Source organism: Lagenorhynchus albirostris, chromosome 4 (genome assembly GCF_949774975.1).
Source record: "Lagenorhynchus albirostris chromosome 4, mLagAlb1.1, whole genome shotgun sequence".
Lineage (NCBI taxonomy): Eukaryota > Metazoa > Chordata > Mammalia > Artiodactyla > Delphinidae > Lagenorhynchus > Lagenorhynchus albirostris.
The window spans coordinates 72438602-72460500 of NC_083098.1; the positions used below are offsets into that span (position 1 = coordinate 72438602).

Here is a 21899-nt window from a genome sequence, read left to right on the forward strand (position 1 = left end):
GCATTCGATTTTCTATTTTTTTCCAGTTCCAAAGACAAAAAAAACACGACGATTTTAAAAATGTGATTTCTTACCAGCAGATGGTGCCAGCGGCGGCGCGTTGAAGAAGCCTGAAAGTGAACAAACCCTCACCCGCTAGCCTATTCGACCGTAGTCTTAAGCCCCCGGTGCCTTTATCTCGGTTTCAACTGGGCTCTCAGGCCACAGAGCCTTCCTCGCGAGAACTTACGAGATTAGACGCGAGAGGAGGAGCCGAAGTGCGACGCTGACAAATGACAGCTCTCAGGTAGTCTCTACTGTTTTGCGCACATCTGGGGCCACAGAGCACGTGAGAAAAGGTGGCTCAGCCCCTTTTGCCCACGCCCGCGTTTCTCATGCTGCCCACGGGCCTCACTCATAGGCTGCTATGCAGCTTCCTGCGGGGATCCACTCCCACGATAGCGCGCCATGGCCTCCGGGAGACGCTCCTCGAGAGGAGATGTGCGGCCAACTCCTCCTCCCTGTACCCATCCGGCCTGGGATGTGGGCTTCCCCGTGGCGCGACAGCGACTGGGGATAACCAAGGAAGGGCTGACATGGAGGAGTGTTTTGTGTTCCCCGAGTACGTCCCGGATTCGGAGCCCGCAGTGACCCTCCAGGACCAGCTGCGGGAGCTGCAGCAGCGGCAGGAAGAGGAGGAGCGACGGTGCTGCAGCGGCGGGAGGAGCGGTGGCAGCAGGAACTACGGAACTCCCGGCAGATGCACCCGGACCGTGTGCCAGCGCTGCTGACTGCTGGTGTTTCACCGGCGCGCCCTGCACCTGCAGGTGAGCCGCGAGCAGTACCTGGAGCTGGTGACCGCCGCGCTGCGGAGGCCCAAGCTCGCCCTGGTGCTGTACATGATGGACCTGCTTGATCTGCCCGACGCCCTGCTGCCGCACCTGCCCGCGCCGGTGGGCCCCAAGCAGCTGATCTTGCTGGGAAACAAGGTGAACCTGCTGCCCCTGGATACTCCCGGCTACCGACAGCGGCTCCAGGAGCGACTGTGGAACGACTGTGCCCGCGCCGGGCTCCTGCCGCCCCCTGGCTACCGAAGGCCACAACACCCTAGCGGGGACCGGCCACGGGACGAGCAGGAGAAAGCGAATCCTTCGCCCAAGTCCAGCACGATGCTCAGAGACGTGCGGCTCTTCAGCTTCAAGACTGGCTATGGAGTTGAAGAGTTTGATCTCCGCGCTCCAGCGTTCCTGACGCTACCGCGGCGACGTCTACGTGGTTGGCGCCACCAACGCTGGCAAGTGCACTCTCTTCTACACGCTTCTGGAGTCCGATTACTGCATCGCCAAGGGCGCCGAAGCTATAGACCAGATGGTGAGCCTTAGGGCGCCAGTCCCCATCGTTTCCTGAGACGCTGGGAGTCTGATCGTGGTTCAGGCACCTAATCCTATATCTTTCATTAATGTCCACCAGGGACTGGCTGGAGCCTTCACTTTAAAAATTATCTACCTACTTTGGTCACATTTCTCTTCTGTGTCAGTTTAGTGCTTGGAAATTCAGTATATGTTGTAGTAACTTTCCAACATAAATAATTAGAGTACTTCTATGTACCAGTCCCTCTTCTAGGCACTGTATGTGAACCAGATGACAAAGTAGTTTCTGTTATCTTGGAGGTTTCCCTCGTAGCTTTAGTTCTTTGTATATTTCTCCGGAAAATCCTTCTTTCACTTTCTACACCTAGCTTCACCCCTCACTTTCTCTTCATATCTTGAGTTTACTCATGAGATTACTATACAGATTTAACATTTGAATAATTCACTAATGCAATATGATGTGTGGCTTCGCAGAAATGTCAAATATGTGGCTTTAAGAAACGTCTGTGGTAACTGCAGAATGGGTGCTTCTATGGCCCTGTTTGCCATAGAAGGCAAAACTAAATACTTCATTTGTTCCTTTGAAACCAGTATTTAACTTTGAAAAGCTGTTTTTCTCTGTAGAGAACTTTAGTTGACTTATACACACAGCAGTTTTATACTGGTTGGTAGTTTTTCATTGTATAAAATAAGTTCCTTCTTCCTTTCTTAAGGAAAATCAGTGAACGTGGCTTACAGTTGTGGCTTCCAACTTCCTTCCCGTTCACATTACTTCGTTGGACAAGGCGGACACTGTATATCAGAAGCATGGGGGTCATACGTTACTCAAGGTGAGGCAACATGCTTTGATGGTTGTATAGTTAGGTTAACACACCCTGCTAAAAAAGACTTTGTTGGACAGAACCAACTTTGTTACACCATCAGCTAGCTCTCCCCGACCCTTGTTCACCTTGAGGATTTTGGCTATAAATTGAGGTGGGCTCTTATAGAAAAGTGATGTTGGATTGGACTGATCCTAGAATAGTGACAGAGCTGGGTTTTCTCTAGGTGACACTGTCCAATATTGTAGCGCCATGCACCTATTTAAATAAGTTAATTAAAATGAAATAAACTTTAAAATTTAGTTCTTCCCTTGCACTAGCCACTTTTCAACTGCCCAACGGTCACATCATTGCAGAAAGTTGTACTGGATAATGTGAGTGAAGAGCTCTAAGTTACAGATTTTCTCACAACTGGGTGATGCTACTGGCATCTAGTGGGTGGAAGCCAGAGATGATGCTAAACATAATGCAATGCACAAGACAGTACCTCACAACACAGAATTATCTGGTCCAAAATATGAGTAGTGCTGAGTTGAGAAGCCCTTCTATGAGTGGAAAAGCTCTCCTCCGAGGTTCTTAATCCCAGGCACTTAGAGGTTATCGTACCTCTTCTCTCCTGCTTTACTTGCTCCTTCCTTTCACCTGTTAAGGAGTGTGTTAAAATTTCTCTGACCTTTAAAAAACAAAACAAAACTCAGTGTCCCACTCGTTCTACCTCTTTACAATCAAGCTTACTCCTCACGTCCCATGCTCTGCAGTCCCTGTTGTGCCCTTTCTATGCCACTGAAATTGTTCCAAGTTCACCAGAGACTGAATGGGACCTGTTTACAGATCTTTAACCAGACATGGGTATACACTGTTGGCTGGTGTGTAGTGTATGATAGTTAAGATCTCTGGAGCCAAGCTGGGTCCAAATCCTGCTCTGCTCCACCACTTAACGAAGCTGTGTGACTTTAGGTAAGTTTCCTTTACCTCTCTCTGTTGTACCTACACCATGAGGTTGTGGAGAAGATCAAGTGCAAGGGGACTGTTGTCACTGCTACGTAAGTATTTGTGGTGATGAAGATTATGGGACATACCTACTGCAAAAATAGCAGGTACGTCCAATGCAGAGGTGATTTACCATTAATTAATGCTCATACAACTGAAAATAAGTCAAAACACAAAATACACACCCACCCTTCAACAAGGATAAAACCAACCTGACTTGGGAAGTAAATGCTTCTTTCTCTCTGGATTTCCTAAGAAAGCCAGAGTGAAATTAAAACTCCATCGAAATAACTGCCCTAAAGTTAGTACTCCAGAGACATATGGGATTTTCAGGGTAGGGCTCCACCCCCATGCATCTGTGTAGTCTTCAGAGTGGACTCACTGATACTTCTCAAAACAACACTGAGGCTTCTCTCCGGTGTAATACAAATGGTTTCTCGGGCTGCTCTGTGGCTCATCCTTGCCTTCTGGTTTTCTTACTCACCTCCCAAGTCAAAGGCAATCCTGCCTCCTAATTATCACTGAGTCCAGCCTCATAGTCCAAACTGTAATCTACTTTCTTTAGGCTGTTTTGAGATGCTGTTTTGAGGTATTTTCCCAGCTCCCAGTTTTACTGCCTTCTGCCCACCCTCACCCCATCACAGCTGTAGTTCTCAACCAGGGTTGACTCTTACCCCAAGGGAACATTTGACAAAGACTGGAGGCATTTTTGGTTTTCACAACTTGGTGGATGCTGAGTAGAGGCTGCTAAAAATTGTGCAATGCACAGGACAGCCTCCCGAGACAAAGAATTATTTGGCCCAAAAGGTCAATAGTGCTGAGGTTGAGAAACCCTGCACTACGCAGATTTTTCCAAAATACAAAGCAGGCCACAGTATTCTTTTTTGATTCTTTTCTCTTTCCTGCTTATAATTCCTTGGTAGTTCCACATTACTGAGAGAAGTCTAAACTGATAGCCTCATCACTAATGCACACACACACATAACATACTCTGCACAGTTAAACTACAGTTCTCTGAACTCATTATCCTTTTTCCAATTTCTGTGTCTGTACATGATACTAACCCAGGATAGCTTCCCACTGAATAACTTTAATCTATTTTTCAAATTCTGCTCTTCATTAATGTTTTCCTTGACCAAACCACGTTCATTACTTCCTTCACAATCACAGTACTTAGTAGATGCCTCTCATCACGTTTCTTACCTTGTAATTTATTTACTTGCTGTTTCCACCTTCTGATCTCCTCGGGGGTAGGGACCATACAGAACATACTGTAATAGCTATCTTTGTGTCCTTAGTGCTAAACACAGAGAGATCTGTTAATAAACAGGTAAGTTATTATCCAGTTACTTCCAATTCATGGAAACACCTGTAAACATAGAAGCTGAATCTTTCCCATTATCCATGTACCCTTGAGAGGTGATGAGGCAGGGATTAATCTCTGGGTCCAGCCAGGCCTGTAAGAACTAAGGTATTTGGAAGGATGTTGCTTTAATTGCCCAAAATTATTGTGTCTAAAGCTTTATGGAGGACTGTAAAAACTGTAAGCTAATAAAGCAAGATTCTGCTGTCTGGAGGTTACCACCAGTTGGATGCCCACATGGAGCCCTTGTCACTGGGATCTATAGGCTTCATCCCATCACAGAGCTCCCGGGTTTTTCATGTGATCTAGAAGTGATTTGAGGTTTTTTCAACAGTTGAATGTTTAAAAGGATTTTATTCTTGATACCTGTACAGTATTATCTTATCAGTGCCTTACTTAATATTAGAGTTATCAGGGGTTTAATTTGAACCTCCAAATATCTTCATCTCCTTCCAATGGAAGGTTCCAATGGGTGGAGAAGAAAGAATGGCAGGATTTCCTCCTCTTGTTGCTGAAGACATCACATTAGATGAAGGACTTGGGGAATCTGAAGCAGTGGCTGACATCAAGTTCTCCTCTGCAGGTAATTTTACACCAAGCACTTTTTTTTCTTTTTTAATTTGGCCGCACCACGCGGCATGTGGGATCTTAGCTCCCTGACCAGGGATCGAACCCGCACCCCCTGTAACAGAAGCACGGAGTCTTATCGACTGGACCGCCAAGGAGGTCCCTACACCAAGCACTTTTTAAAAGGTGAATAAAGTAGCCTTACTGACCTTTAGTATATTTTTATACAGATATGCCTTAACTGACATAAGCTGAATATTTTAAGAAATACATACTAGATTATTCATAAGATGTAACCTACTCTGAAAATAAATCTGTACCTTTTCACAAATGCATTGTATGCTTTTAAAAAATAGAGTGAAAGACAGCAGTAGCCTCCCTTGGATTTCCATTTTGAGCTGTGTTTGGTGATTTTAATAAGATAGTTGCTAACACCACCTGTGTTCTGCCATGTTCTTGCATAGGCTGGGTAGCAGTAACGCCACAGTTTAAGGACAAACTGCACCTCCGAGGCTACACACCTCAAGGAACAGTTCTGACGGTCCAGCACCCATTCTTGCCACATGTAGTTAACATCAAAGGAGAGCGCATTCGGAGAAGCGTGGCCTATAAAACCAAAAAGCCTCCTGCCCTTGTGTACAATCTGCAGAAAAAGAAAAAAAGATAAATACATGAAGCTAACCTGTTCACACTGAAGATTAACGATATACAACATACTGTATACATTACATTGCATTAAATATTGCTATAATAAAACCTTCTGCCACCCTTTTTAAGCTACCAAGGACCGTGCTAGTTTTTAATGGAGTTTGTAAACAGAAGTTATTTTTTGCTGGGTACATATATGTGTGTATCTGTGATTCAGATATACCTAAAAAGGAGTTCTGTTGAATTCAGGTTTCTCCCACTATATTTTTAATGAAACCAGATGGCATTTCTAATTTGGAGTCTAGTTGAGAGAGCAGCTTAGCAGTTGGCATATGAAAAAAATGGCAGAAAATCAATGTCTCCAAAATACATGGGCTGAAATGAGATAGGAGCGAGTAAGTGGCTTTGCTCCACAGAGTCATCCAGGGACCCCACCGGGGGAACATGCCGCAGCTTCCATCTCTGGGTCTAAGGTGGTTGCTCAAGTTGTCATCCTTTCGCAATGGCAAAAAGCGAAGAGAGTGAAGAGCATGCAGCTCCCCTACTGAAAAGAAGGGGGAAGTGCTGGAAGTTGCTCACATCACAGCGTCCATTGGTCAACACTTACATGGCCACACCCCCCATGGGGAAGCTGGAGGATGTAGAGGGAAATGGGGATTTCGGACTTGTATTACTTAAGGGAAGAAGGGGAGAATGGAAACTGGAAAACAAGTAGAAGTTTCCCTTACATAATCTAAAAGGGCCTGAAAATCTTAGAAAAGAATTCATGTTATGTTTTTCTGGCATTCAGTTTCTTCTGCAAGGATCAGAGCACTTTAACCATTTTATCAACATTTGCCTGTAAACGCTGTATAACATTACATCAGTCAGAAGTCTTTACCTTTATGTATTCCTAAATGAGTAAGTGGCACTAGAGCTGTGGACAATGCACTGGCTAGTCAAGTCCCAGATCCCAATGTTGAGATAAAACCTCGTGGAGTAAGCTGGCCTGAAACGCAGATCCATGAGCTTCCTATAGACTCAGGTGTAGCATGAACTTTTTTAAAAAATAAATTTATTTATCTTTGGCTGCACTGGGTCTTCGTTGCTGCATGTGGGCTTTCTCTAGTTGGGGCGAGCGGGGGCTACTCTTCATTGCGGTGCACAGGCTTCTCATTGCGGTGGCTTCTCTTGTTGCAGAGCACGGGCTCTAGGCACACGGGCTTCAGTAGTTGTGGCACGTGGGCTCAGTAGTTGCAGCTCGCAGGCTCTAGAGCGCAGGCTCAGTAGTTGTGGTGCATGGGCTTAGTTGCTCCGTGGCATGTGGGATCTTCCTAGACCAGGGCTCGAACCCGGGTTCCCTGCACTGGCAGGCGTATTTTTAACCACTGAGACACCAGGGAAGCCCTAGCATGAACTTCTTAATAATCCCATGTTCTCTGTCAACGAGTACACTCTAGCTCCCTTCTCACTAAGGATAAACGGTCAGTGTTTTAAAATGCAACTTGTCAAAACTTTGTAGATCTCACTTTCATTGGGTTTCAAAGTGAATACTATTGACATCTTGGGAAAGGTAGTTCTTTATGTGCATCCTTCATTCCCAGATATGAAAGGCCAGGAGCAACTTCCCAGCCCCATCCCTCATCGTGATAGTTGAGAAGTACCCCTGACGTTTCCAGACCCACCCTCTAGAGGGCGGTAGCTTCCCAAGTTGAGAAAATGATTGGTAGTCGATTTCTAGTTTATTTTGGAGAGAGTGAAATAGTTAATTTTACAAGTTAAAATTGTGACCATTATATTTCTATCTACTGTTTATAGTTTGGAGCTAGGCCTGAATCTTTAGATAAAATGAAGAAAATACGGTAAATTTAGCATCTGTGGAAAAATACAGAATCCAAAAACTGATACTGTATTTACCCTGAAAACTTATAATGTGTTTTAGAGAGCAGAATATTTCTCCCTCCTTATCTTCTCTCGAGGCTTTTAGACCTCTCAACCAGCAAAGATTCCATTTTTAAATGTTCATAACTTATATTCTCAGGTTTTTCTTACCTGTAAAATTCAATGGTTATGTTTTGACTGAGGCATATCTAAAAATGTTCCAAGGTACTTTGTTAGCAATTTCAAACAGTGCAATTTACTAAGTAAGTTTCAGTCTCCCTGGTTGTATTTAGTCTCTTTGGGTCATCATTTTCTCATTTGTAAAATGGGGGAATGACAGCAGATATTTCAGTCCTAACATTTTATGATTCTCAGCAAAAACAGGCAGGAAAGCCAGGAAACGGTGTTTACAATACCTCAGACAGAAAAGGCCCTCAGACCTCAGACAACTGTGCCTAGACAGCTGAGAACTGGTGCTAGGATCTGCTATTAATTTATACCACATTCTGGCAACCTAATGCAGCCCAGGATCACTGCTGTTCTATCCAATTGACCCACAATGGATTTTGGTTTAAGAAAGTTCTCTTACTGTGTTGGTTTCTGAGCATACGTCAGCTTACTGATACTCCTTAATCCATTGATCTTAGTGTGAAGAGTGCCCTCCCATCATTAATCATTTACACTATGACAGCATGCAGGAATTAGTAAAGAGTAGAAATTAATGGCAAGGTGTCAGTACAGCCCCCTCATGTCCACAGAACAGAAGTTGTTTTGAGGGGCTAGAAAATGATTTAGTAACTTTATACCAGTTGGTTCTGCAGCCTTGTTGTGTTCAGCATGTCACCCCTTTTGTATTCATGACACCTTAAAAGGAAGAAAATATGTGCCATCGAAGAGTTTTTTGACTTCTATGTGATATTAAATATGCATTTTTATTTTTTAAAGTTCCATCATATCTTTCTTCCCCTCTTTAAAACAGGAGCATTTTCTTCAAAGTTACTGAGACAAAGTGAAGTTTAAACATTTTGCATTTTTAATCACCATAAACAGCAAGCCCTACTAATCATTAGGTCTTTACTGTGTAGTTCCGCAGAGTCTAAATTTGTTTATGTTACTTGCAACAATTCCCATGACAACCAAGGAAAAGTGGAGCACAGATGCAATCCTGTGTGCTTGTGTTTCTTGATCACTCAGACGCTTTTTGCAAAATGGAAATCAAGGCTAGTTTCCTGCAGATGACTAACTTGGAGCTCCACCTGTGGCAGACATGGCAGAGCTGTTAATCACTGAGTAGGAACCCAGCACTGAAGCTGAGGCGAGCTGTTTTGTCGATGGCCTCTGACCATTTACCCTGGCATCCCTCCCACTTGGCTCTGTCTTGTGGAGCAATAGAATCATTTCCATTCTTTCTCAGAATGTTCCATTTTCTCTTGGCTGCTCTCCTCCTCCCCGGGGGATTGTTTTCTCTCAACTGTCAAAGAGTAGTGCTTAAACAATAAAAACAAAACTTCAGACTCACGTGAATCCAATAGATAGCACCTCTGCCTGCTCTTAATGTCTCTGTCATGTTGTCTGCCCCACTGATGCCCTGTAGTGGGTGGGAATGGCTAAAGATTAACATTTTAACATCATGTAGGAATGATGCCTCACTTTTCCCCTTCATGTCAAAGACCATCGATATTCTCTCATTTAATACAGGAGTTTCATGATCTGGTTATTAAGTCTAGACCATCCTTAAAACACTGTTTTGCAGAAGCTTCCTTTTGCTTTTCAAACAATTGTCAGAATTTACCTTCTGGCTAATCAACCTAGTGGAAGAATTTGATCATAATATTCTCACTGGTAGGTGCAATAGGTATGATGCTTAATCACAGTCAGTCAGTACCTCTGGCCAGTAACTGTGATAAATCTGAGAAAACTGAGGCCACACACACACACACACACACACACACACACACAAAGACACACATGCTAGAGAACACATCATCAGATGATTTTGGACATGAGAGACTGCCAAGATCCTTTCTAATTTTTCAATAAGTCCCTCGAAAATAGCCAGCATTCAATGCATGAATGAATGAATTAAGAGGAAGAAGGGACTTTTTTGTTTTGGGAGCTGGTTTTTGCCTTCCCTGAAAAATAGCAATAGAGCAGACTTAAATTTGCTTAGTAACTTGACATTTTTCTAGAGTTTCTGCCTGTACTGCCTAAAAACAGTACCTCAGGACAGTTGTATGTGAGACTTCGCAGCTGCTATGATCATGATAGCCCATATAGCTTCCTTTTATTCCTTTACATTCTTATAATAGTAATAATAGCTAACTCTTATTTAAGCAAGCACAATGAGCCTGGCGCTTTTAAGCACTTTACATGATTAACTGAACCCTTACAACAATCCCATGCAGGTGGTACTGTTATTACCTGCATTTGGAGATGAAGAAGCTAGGGAACACGTAACCAGCCCAGGGTCACACAATGAAGGAGTGATGGATCTCTGATTCAAACAAACCCCAGCAGCCTAGCCACAGCACCCTGTGGGTTTGTTTAATTATACAGTAAAACTGACTTTTTTTTTCCCCTTTCGATGTACAGTTCTATGGAGTTTCAATACATGTACAAGTTAATTAACAACCACCATAATCAGGATACAAAACAGTTCCACCAGCACCCAGGTTTTAACCACCACATAATACTTCCTCTATATACTAGAACCCATTACAAGGCTAAAGGCGAGAAGGCAAGAACTTTTCAACCTTAAGAGGTAAACGTGTTATCTTAGAAAAGAAAAGCAACCCACGTTGAAGACCTCAAAGGTTATGACACAATTTCCTTGGAAACCCTGTGTTACTGCCACTTAGTTCTCTTGCTATCTTCCTTTGAACCCTCCCATATACAACTCCAGCCTGAGAACATTCCTCAGAGCTAGGGGGTGTGATGTGCTGCACCCTTGCTGTCTGACTTCAGCACTGCTGCCCAATCCTAAAGTGTCTCACTGTGATTTCCATGCTGTCTTACCATCTCAGGTAGTTTTAAATTGAAAGTGCTTTCATGGCTGGCTGGGAATCTTTTCACATTGCTAGTGAGCTTTGTCAAGTACCACGGACAGATCACAGCATGAGTGGAGATCCTGACCCACAATTCTGATGAAGAAAATAGGAAATTACATATACAGGAAATTTGGAATGCAAACATCCAAAGAAACACACCAGTAAAGTATCCTAAAAAGCAAAAACTGATATAAAGTCCTGATCCTGATGCTTTAAAAAGTGGAGTCATCTGCAGTTACAGAGCCAGAAGAGAGGTCAGCAGGCAGCAGCTTGACTTCTACATTTGTGCCTATAGCTGTGCTGGAAAATATGTTCTACTCAGATTTACCACTTCTCATGAAGGTCTGTACTTGATCTGAGAACAAAACCATCGATGCAGCTCTACCCACCACCAGTCCCTCCCATCAGGAAACCTACACAAGCCTCTTAGATAGCCTCATCCACCAAAGGGCAGACAGCAGGAACAAGAAGAACTACAATCCTGCAGTCTGTGGAACAAAAACCACATTCACAGAAAGATAGACAAGATGAAAAGGCAGAGGGCTATGTACCAGATGAAGGAACAAGATAAAACCCCACAAAAACTAAATGAAGTGTGGATAGGCAACCTGCCCGAAAAGAATTCAAAATAATGATAGTGAAGATGATCCAGGACCTCGGAAAAAGAATGGAGGCAAAGATTGAGAAGATGCAAGAAATGTTTAACAAACACCTAGAAGAATTAAAGAACAAACAGAGATGAACAATACAATAACTGAAATGAAAACTACACTAGAAGGAATCAATAGCAGAATAACTGAGACAAAAGAACGGATAAGTGACCTGGAACACAGAATGGTGGAATTCACTGCTGCGGAACAGAATAAATAAAAAAACAATGAAAAGAAATGAAGACAGCCTAAGAGACCTCTGGGACAACATTAAATGCAACAACATTCACATTACACTGGTCCCTGAAGGAGAAGAGAGAGAGAAAGGACCAGAGAAAATATTTGAAGAGATAATAGCTGAAAACTTCCCAAACATGGGAAAGGAAATAGCCACCCAAGTCCAGGAAGCGCAGTGAGTCCCATACAGGATAATCCCAAGGAGAAACATGCCGAGACACATAGTACTCAAATTGGCAAAAATTAAAAACAAAGAAAAATTACTGAAAGCAGCAAGGGAAAAATGACAAATGACACACAAGGGAACTCCCATAAGGTTAACAGCTTATTTCTCAGCAGAAACTCTACAAGCCAGAAGGGAGTGGCATGATATACTTAAAGTGATGAAAGGGAAGAACCTACAACCAAGATTACTCTACCCGGCAAGGATCTCATTCAGATTCGATGGAGAAATCAAAAGCTTTACACACAAGCAAAAGCTAAGAGAATTCAGCACCACCAAACCAGCTCTACGACAAAGGCTAAAGGAACTTCTCTAAGTGGGAAACACAGGAGAAGAAAAGGACCTACAAAAACAAACCCAAAACAATTAAGAAAATGATAACAGGAACATACATGTCGATAATTACCTTAAAAGTAAATGGACTAAATGCTCCAACCAAAAGACACAGGCTTGCTGAATGGATACAAAAGCAAGACCCATCTATATGCTGTCTACAAGAGACCCACTTCAGACCTAGGGACACATACAGACTGAAAGTGAGGAGATGGAAAAAGATATTCCATGCAAATGGAAATCAAAAGAAAGCTGGAGTAGCAATACTCATATCAGATAAAATAGACTTTAAAATAAAGAATGTTACAAAAGACAAAGAAAGACACGACATAATGATCAAGGGATCAATCCAAGAAGAAGATATAACAAATATAAATATATATGCACCCAACATAGGAACACCTCAATACAAAAGGCAAATGCTAACAGCTATAAAAGAGGAAATTGACAGTAACACAATAATACTGGGGGACTTTAACACCTCACTTACACCAATGGACAGATCATTCAAACAGAAAATTAATATGGGAACAAAAGCTTTAAATAGACACAAAAGACCAGATAGATTTAATTGATATTTATAGGACATTCCATCCAAAAACAGCTGACTACACTTTCTTATCAAGTGCGCATGGAACATTCTCTAGGATAGATCACATCTTGGGTCACAAATCAAGCCTCGGTAAATTTAAGAAAATTGAAATCATATCAAGCATCTTTTCTGACCACAACGCTATGACATTAGAAATCAATTACAGGGAAAAAAACATAAAAAACACAAACATACGGAGGCTAAACAATACGGTACTAAATAACCAAGAGGTCACTGAAGAAATCAAACAGGAAATCAAAAAATACCTAGAGACAAATGACAGTGAAAACACGACAATCCAAAACTATGGGATGCAGCAAAAGCAGTTCTAAGAGGGAAGTTTATAGCTATACAAGCCTACCTCAAGAAACAAGAAAAATCTCAAATAAAAAATCTAACCTTACACCTAAAGGAACTAGAGAAAGAAAAACAAACAAACCCAAAGTTAGCAGAAGGAAAGAAATCATAAAGATCAGAGCAGAAATAAATGAAACAAAGAAAACAATAGCAAAGATCAATAAAACTAAAAAGCTGGTTCTTTGAGAAGATAAACAAAATTGACAAACCATTAGCCAGACTCATCAAGAAAAAGAGGGAGAGGACTCAAATCAATAAAATTAGAAATGAAAAAGGAGAAGTTACAACAGACACTGCAGAAATACAAAGCATCCTAAGAGACTACTACAAGCAACTCTGTGCCAATAAAATGGACAACCTGGAAGAAATGGATAAATTCTTAGAAAGGTATAGCCTTCCAAGACTGAACCAGGAAGAAATAGAAAATATGAACAGACCAATCACAAGTAATGAAATTGAAACTGTGATTAAAAATTTTCCAACAAACAAAAGCGCAGGACCAGATGGCTTCACAGGTGAATTCTATCGAACATTTAGAGAAGAGCTAACAGCCATCCTTCTCAAACTCTTCCAAAAAATTGCAGAGGAAGGAATGCTCCCAAACTCATTCTATGAGGCCACCATCACCCTGATACCAAAACCAGACAAAGATACTACAAAAAAAGAAAATTACAGACCAATATCACTGATGAATATAGATGCAAAAATCCTCAACAAAATACTAGCAAACAGAATCCAACGACACATTAAAAGGATCATACACCATCATCAGGTGGGATTTATCCCAGGGATGCAAGGATTCTTCAATATATGCAAATCAATGTGATACACCATATTAACAAACTGAAGAATAAAAACCACATGATCATCTCAATAGATGCAGAAAAAGCTTCTGACAAAATTCAACACCGATTTATGATAAAAACTCTCCAGAATGTGGGCATAGAGGGAACCTACCTCAACATAATAAAGGCCATATACGACAAACCCAAAGCAAACATCATTCTCAATGGTGAAAAACTGAAAGCATTTCCTCTAAGATTAGAGACAAGACAAGGATGTCCACTCTCACCACTATTATTCAACATAGTTTTGGAAGTCCTAGCCACAACAATCAGAGAAGAAAAAGAAATAAAGGGAATACAAATTGGAAAAGAAGAAGTAAAACTGTCACTGTTTGCAGATGACATGATACTATACATAGAGAATCCTAAAGATGCCACCAGAAAACTACTAGAGCTAAGCAATGAATTTGGTAAAGTTGCAGGATATAAAATTAATGCACAGAAATCTCTTGCATTACTATACAATAACAATGAAAGATCAGAAAGAGAAATTAAGGAAACCCTCCCATTTACCACTGCAACAAAAAGAATAAAATACCTAGGAATAAACCTACCTAGGGATACTAAAGACCTGTATGCAGAAAACTATAAGATACTGATGAAAGAAATTAAAGATGATACTAACAGATGGAGAGATATACCACGTTCTTGGATTGGAAGAATCAATACTGTGAAAATGACTATACTAACCAAAGCAATCTACAGATTCAATGCAATCCCTATCAAATTACCAATGGCATTTTTTATGAAACTAGAACAAAAAATCGTAAAATTTGTATGGAGACACAAAAGACCCCGAATAGCCAAAGCAGTCTTGAGGGAAAAAAATGGAGCTGGAGGAATCAGACTCCCTGACTTCAGACTATACTACAAAGCTACAGTAATCAAGACAATATGGTACTGGAACAAAAACAGAAACATAGATCAATGGAACAAGATAGAAAGCCCAGAGGTAAACCCATGCACTTATGGTCAACTAATCTATGACAAAGGAGGCAAGGATATACAATGGAGAAAAGACAGTCTCTTCAATAAGTGGTGCTGGGAAAACTGGACAGCAAGATGTAAAAGAATGAAATTAGAACCCTCGTTAACACCATACACAAAAATAAACTCAAAATGGATTCGAGACCTAAATGTAAGACCGGACACTATAAAACTCTTAGAGGAAAACATAGGAAGAACACTCTTTGACATAAATCATGAAAAGATCTTTTTTGATCCACCTCCTGAAGTAATGGAAATAAAAACAAAAATAAACAAATGGGACCTAATGAAACTTTAAAGCTTTTGCACAGCAAAGGAAACCATAAACAAGACCAAAAGAGAACCCTCAGAATGGGAGAATATATTTGCAAATGAATCAACGGAAAAGGAGTAATCTCCAAAATATATAGACAGCCCATGCAGCTCAATATTAAAGAAACAAACAACCCAATCCAAAAATGGGCAGAAGACCTAAATACACATTTCTCCAAAGAAGACATACAGATGGCCAAGAAGCACATGAAAAGCTGCTCAACATCACTAATTATTAGAGAAATGCAAATCAAAACTACAATGAGGTATCACCTCACACCAGTTAGAATGGGCATCATCAGAAAATCTACAAACAACAAATCCTGGAGAGGGTGTGGAGAAAAGGGAACCCTCTTGCATTGTTGGTGGGTATGTAAATTTATACAGCCACTATGAAGAACAATATGGAGGTTCCTTAAAAAACTAAAAATAGAATTGCCATATGACCCAGCAATCCCACTACTGGGCATATACCCAGAGAAAACTGTAATTCAAAAAGATGCATGAACCCCAATGTTCATTGCAGCACTATTTACAATAGCCAGGTCATGGAAGCAACCTAAATGCCCATCGACAGACGAATGGATAAATAAGTTGTGGTACATATATACAATGGAATATTACTCAGCCATAAAAAGGAATGAAATTGAGTCATTTCTTGAGACGTGGATGATCTAGAGACTGTCATACAGAGTGAAGTAAGTCAGAAAGAGAAAAACAAATATCATATATTAATGCATGTATGTGGAACCTAGAAAAATGGTACAGATGAACCGGTTTGCAGGGCAGAAGTTGAGACCCAGATGTAGAGAACAAACGTATAGACACCAAAGGGGGAAAGCCGCGGGGGTGTAGGGATGGTGGTGTGCTGAATTGGGCGATTGGGATTGACATGTATACACTGATGTGTATAAAATTGATGACTAATAAGAACCTACCAAAAAAAAAATGAAAAACCATTGATGGTAAAGGAGAAAAAAGGAAGTTCATTAAGTTTCTTATCAAAGAAACGGAGATGATTAATTTTAAAAATTTCTGTAGTTGTATTTTAAGTAAACTAATGTAATGTTAAAAATATATATAAAGTCCTGATCCTATAAGTGACATAGAACTAGTAGTCCCTATTTATTCGCAAATCAAATACCTTCAAAAACCAAATTAATTTGGTTCTGAACTTGTTTAAATGGCCTTGCCTTTCTGCTTGAGCATTCATCCTGTTTCCTGTTCCTTTTCACATCTTAACTGATTTTCACTAAAAGGGGATCTTAGTTGCCCAACTAAAAGCTTTCTATTATCTCCAGTTTTCTCAACATTTAACATGTAGCCTAAAGAGATTTCTCATTTTCCACTGTTCACTTTAAACTTTATGGTTAAATATTCAACTGGAAGAAAAATTAGATGTGGTGACCTCTTTCCCTTAAATACTAGATAGAGATATATTTTACTGAAACACTTGCTAAGGAAAATGTCTTTTTCACTGGATGAAAAAGCTATTATGTAAAGTTAATTCCAAGAAATGTACTGAAAATTTACAGCATGGGAACTTGGATGAGACTATTCAACAAAAGAAAACAATGCTTAACAGTCCCACTTACCCACTAACTCCCCCATTCAGCCTGGCTTCTATCAGTTCTAGGTACAGTTGCTCATTTGTCAATAGGAAATGCTTCTTTTTTAACTAGACTGAAGGCATAATTAGGTTTCTACCCACAACTGTTGCTGAATAACTAACCACCCCAAAACCTAGTGACTTCAAACAAGCTTCTATTTGCTCTTTAGTTTGGCAGTTTAATCTGGGCTCAGCTCAATGGTTCTCCCACTCTGTGGGGATATGCATTTGCAGATCTCACTCTATGTCGGGAGCTTCAGCTGGGATGGCTGTTATAACTTGGAAACCTGGGCATTCTTCCGTGGGTCCCTCTCTCTACCTAGAATATCGTCCCAAAGTAGGCCAGTTCAGGCTTGTTCACAAGGTCATCGTGTTCAGAAAAAGCATGAGTAGAAGCTGCAATTCCTCTGAAGCTCAGAGATCACGCAATGTCACTCTGCTGCATTCTACTGGTCAAAGCAAGTTGCAATGGCAGCACAGACTCAAGCTGACTGGAAGGGCTGCAAAGAATCTGTGGCCACTTTCATCCACCACAAGGTTTCAGCATGTTCATCCCCTTGAGGAAAAGGCAGTATAACATGCTATATATTCTAACCTATGTGAAGAAAATCCACTGTAAATTTATCAAATAAGAAATTTGATGCTGACTTAAATTTACCTCAGGAGTCAGATACATAGAACAGCTCATGACTGAGGAAAGGAAGGAACACAAGGCTGTGGGATTTTGATTTCATCATGAATCTTTTAGGAATAGTGTTTTAACTGTGCATGTATTACTTTCATAAATTTAAAGTGAAAAAACAAATCTGTTCAGGTGCAAACCTAGGCAATCTCTACTCCCATCCTGACCCACCCTCATGGAGCACTTACACTATCAGAAAGCTAAATCAGGAAGTCAGCTATCTGCATAGTCTCTGTTAGGGGAGGTAACGAGGACACAGAAATGAAGGAACTTAGTATCTCAAAGTAGTACCCTATTACTCTCCAAGAAGGAGAAAGGAGGTTTTAGGCAGAATCCAAGCTTAGGATCCTGAGGCCCTAGAAACTCTTCCTTTCTTTTCCTGGCTCTACAACCAGGGAGAGGAGTAGAGTGACATGGGGTTGAAAGTGATTTCAGAATCCTGCTCTTAGCACTGGCCACCTACCAGCATTTCTCCATCTCTGACGCCAAACAAGGAGACAGAAACCCACATGGAGACATTTGTTGCTGTATGTCTCCACCACTCCCTGTGGATTCTGAGAGACCAGGAGACAGGCACCTGATGCCAAGTGCCTGCAACTCAAGTGATATTCTAATAAATGGATCAAATGGGACAAACATCTGGGCCTACAATATAGCAGGCTCACAGGGCCCAAGAACCAAGGACATTTAAAAATAAATGCCGCTCTTCTCTTTAAATTATATGTTCTTCTGTTTTCAAATAGTTACCCACAAATCAAAACTACAATGAAGTATCACCTCACACCGGTCAGAATGGCCATCGTTGAAAACTCCACAAACGGGACTTCCCTGGTGGCACACTGGTTAAGAATCCGCCTGCCAATGCAGGGCACATGGGTTTAAGCCCTGTCCAGGAAGATCCCACATGCCATGGAGCAACTAAGCCTGAGCACCACAACTACAGGAGCCTGCGTTCTAGAGCCTGCGAGCCACAACTACTGAAGCACCCACGCGCCTAGAGCCCGTGCTCCGCAACAAGAGAAGCCACCGCAATGAGAAGCCCGTGCACCACAAAGAGTAGCCCCCACTCACCGCAGCTAGAGAAAAACCCACACGCAGCAACAAAGACCCAACACAGCCAAAAATAATTAATAATTATTTTTTTAAAAAACTACAAACATTAAATGCTGGAGAGGGTGTGGAGAAAAGGGAACCCTCCTACACTGTTGGTGGGAATGTAAATTGGTACAGCCGCTATGGAGGACAGTGTGGAGGTTCCTTTAAAAAAAAAAAAACAACTAAATATAGAACTACCTACCGTATGATCCAGCAATACCACTGCTGGGCATATACCCAGAGAAAACTCTAATTCTAAAAGGTACATGCACCCCAATGTTCACAGCAGCACTATTTACGACAGCCAAGACATGGAAGCAATCTAAATGTTCATCGACAGAGGAATGGATAAAGAAGATGTGGTATATATATATATACAATGGAATTATTACTCAGCCATAAAAAAGAATGAAACAATGCCATTGGCAGCAACAAGGATGGACCTAGAGATTATCATAGTAAGTAAAGTAAGTCAGACAGAGAAAGATAAATATCATATGATATTGCTTATATGTGGAATCTTGAAAAATGATACAAATGAACTTATTTACAAAACAGAAAGAGTCACACAGTAGAAAAACTTATGGTTACCAAGGGGAAAGGGAAGAGGGGAAGGGATAAATTGTGAGATTGGGATTGACATATACACACTATATAAAATAGGTAACTAATAAGGACCTACTGTATAGCACAGGGAACTCTACTCAATACTCTGTAATGACATATATGGGAAAAGAATCTAGAAGAGTGGAAATATGTATAATTGATTCACTTTGCTCTACAGCAGAAACTAGCACAACATTGGAAATCAACTACACTCCAATAAAAAATTTTTAAAATACGAATTATTTTTTAAAAAATAACTACCCACATAATATAGTTGCTTACCTAAAAATGCCAGCTTATGCTATCTCAGAACTGGGCATAAGTAGAATCAGGGAACAAGTGTATTACCCTACTTCACTTTCATCTCAAAAAGGTGAAGTTCATCTCACTACTGCTAGTAAACTCACGATCATCAGTAAATATAAATTGGTTAGATGTTATGATAGAGAGAAGGCTGCTTAAAGAGTGACCTCTATATCATGTTAATATAATACATTATCATAAATTGAGAACATTCAGATCAGGCTGAAATCCTTTTCACCACCACTCCTAATTTCCCCACATAAAATTCTTCACTTAATCAGAAAAGCAGTGTAACACAGACCTGCCACTTCCTACTTGTGTGACTTCAGGCCATTGGCTTGTCTGTAGGAAGCAAAGTGGGAATAACAATCTACTTTTTAGGGATGTTGAGAGGATTCAGAGTTAATGGGATGTGCTTAGAAGAGTGCCTGGTACTTAGAAAAGGACTACTCCTAGATGCTAATGTGGGATCTCCAGTTCTGTGCAAAATGTTTCCCGATTATTTCCGGTGTCCCCAGGGTTGGTTCCCGTGGGTCGTGAATAAGGCCAGCCCGCTCTTACGTGAAGTCAGCCATTTCCTTCTTCCCCAACAACAGCTCCCTTCAGTGGAAATTCATACTTGTGCACACAGGACACAGAGCAGAAACATGCAAGTCTCACCACTCCACTGCTGCTGCTACTAACCTACAGAAAAATCATGTTCATTAGTGTCCCTACCAAAGAGGCTATCTCAGCACTTCTGACACACTAGTGCAGATTCCTGCCCTTGTCTCTCTCTGGTCCCTGGGTACTGCAATCACTACAGCTACCTCTGCTACTGTTAACTGCAAGGCCTCATGCTTGCTACTAGGCAAACTTGCCTACCTTATTCTCAGTATCTGTAAGGTGTGCTGTATATCATCAGAAAAATCTTTGGTCTTAAACGAATTGAAAGGGAAAAAAAGAAAAAAAAAATCTTTGTCCTGCCATGCAGATAAAACTCCTGCCGGGATCCCCACACTTGTCCACTAGACATGGCAAAATTCCAGCTACCATTGTAGCTCGTGCTCAAGCAGGGACCTCTGTCTTATTAACTTGCAATTCCTTAATATACCATCATATGGAGAATTCATTTCCCCCCAGTAAAATTAGCTGAGTACCAAGGTGCTATTCCTCTATCACATCAATGGTGAATGTTAAATGAAAATGTTACTCATCATTCTGTTACTTTAAGCAACACTAAATTAAACATCCATCTTCTGTATTTAAAAAAAAACCAAAAAAACACCTTGAAATAGGGTACAAGACTTGATTACTATTAGCAAATCTAAAAGTTGTTCTACTTTAAGAACATAAGCATAAACATAACTTATGGGCTTCCCTGGTGGCGCAGTGGTTGAGAGTCCGCCTGCTGATGCAGGGGACACAGGTTCATGCCCCGGTCCGGGAAGATCCCACATGCTGCGGAACGGCTAGGCCCGTGAGCCATGGCTGCTGAGTCTGCACGTCTGGAGCACAGGCTCCGCAACAGGAGAGGCCACAACAGTGAGAGGTCTGCGTACCACAAAAAACAAACAAACAAACAAAAAAAAAACATAACTTGTAAGGTTGTAAGATCCTTTGGATCCCCTGAACCACTCACTCCACTTGGTGTCCACTCTCAAAATACTTCCAGATGGTCAATTTTCACTATAATCAGTGATTAAACCATGATACTATGAAATACTATGCAACAGTTGTAAAGAATAAGGAAGGTCCTTAACTAGGACAAAGATCCTCAAATTCTACTCACTGCAGAATATCAATAACCTGAATTATGTAAAAAGCATAGAAACCAAGCATTTCAATATGCATACACATATGGAGGTTAAGAGCAGATCATTAACAGTAGTTAATTCTAGAGGAGAAACAAATGAAAGTAAGAGGATTAGTAGGAAGAGAGCTAGTCGGGATGAATTTTAACTTGCTTGAATTTTGAGTATGTAGTTGTACTTGCATTATGTCTTTTAAAAATTAGAGCACACCAAAAAAGAAATGAAAGGTGTGGTATTTTAAAATCAATAAAAGAATTAAAACATCATTCTCTAAAATTGCCTTCTGGTGGTAGAATCTCTACCACTGGCAAATTTCTACTTGCAGTTTATCCCTTAAGGCATTCCATCAAGCTTTCATAACTTTTATTGACTGTTACGACTTAAGCACAGAGTAATGTAGTATTTCTGAGTTTCAGTCGTTCAGTGTGATACTCAAACTGTAATAGTCTCGTTTAGCTTAAAAGGGCACCCCCCCCCGAACTGGGGTAAAGTGAATAACTCAGCACATGAAACAAGAACCTAGGTCTATGGGGAAAAGAGAAAGCTGTTTTTGATAGAGAATACCAGTTACCATAGAAGATATATAATTGACTTAAACAAAAATCAGTAGATGCTAAAATCAATGGCTGT

At 41.0% G+C, this 21899-nt stretch overlaps 1 pseudogene; it reads left to right on the top strand.

The window, feature by feature from the left end:
• Window positions 1-251: 251 nt before the first annotated feature.
• Window positions 252-6140, top strand: LOC132519088 (nitric oxide-associated protein 1-like; annotated as a pseudogene).
• The last annotated feature ends 15759 nt before the right edge of the window (window positions 6141-21899 follow it).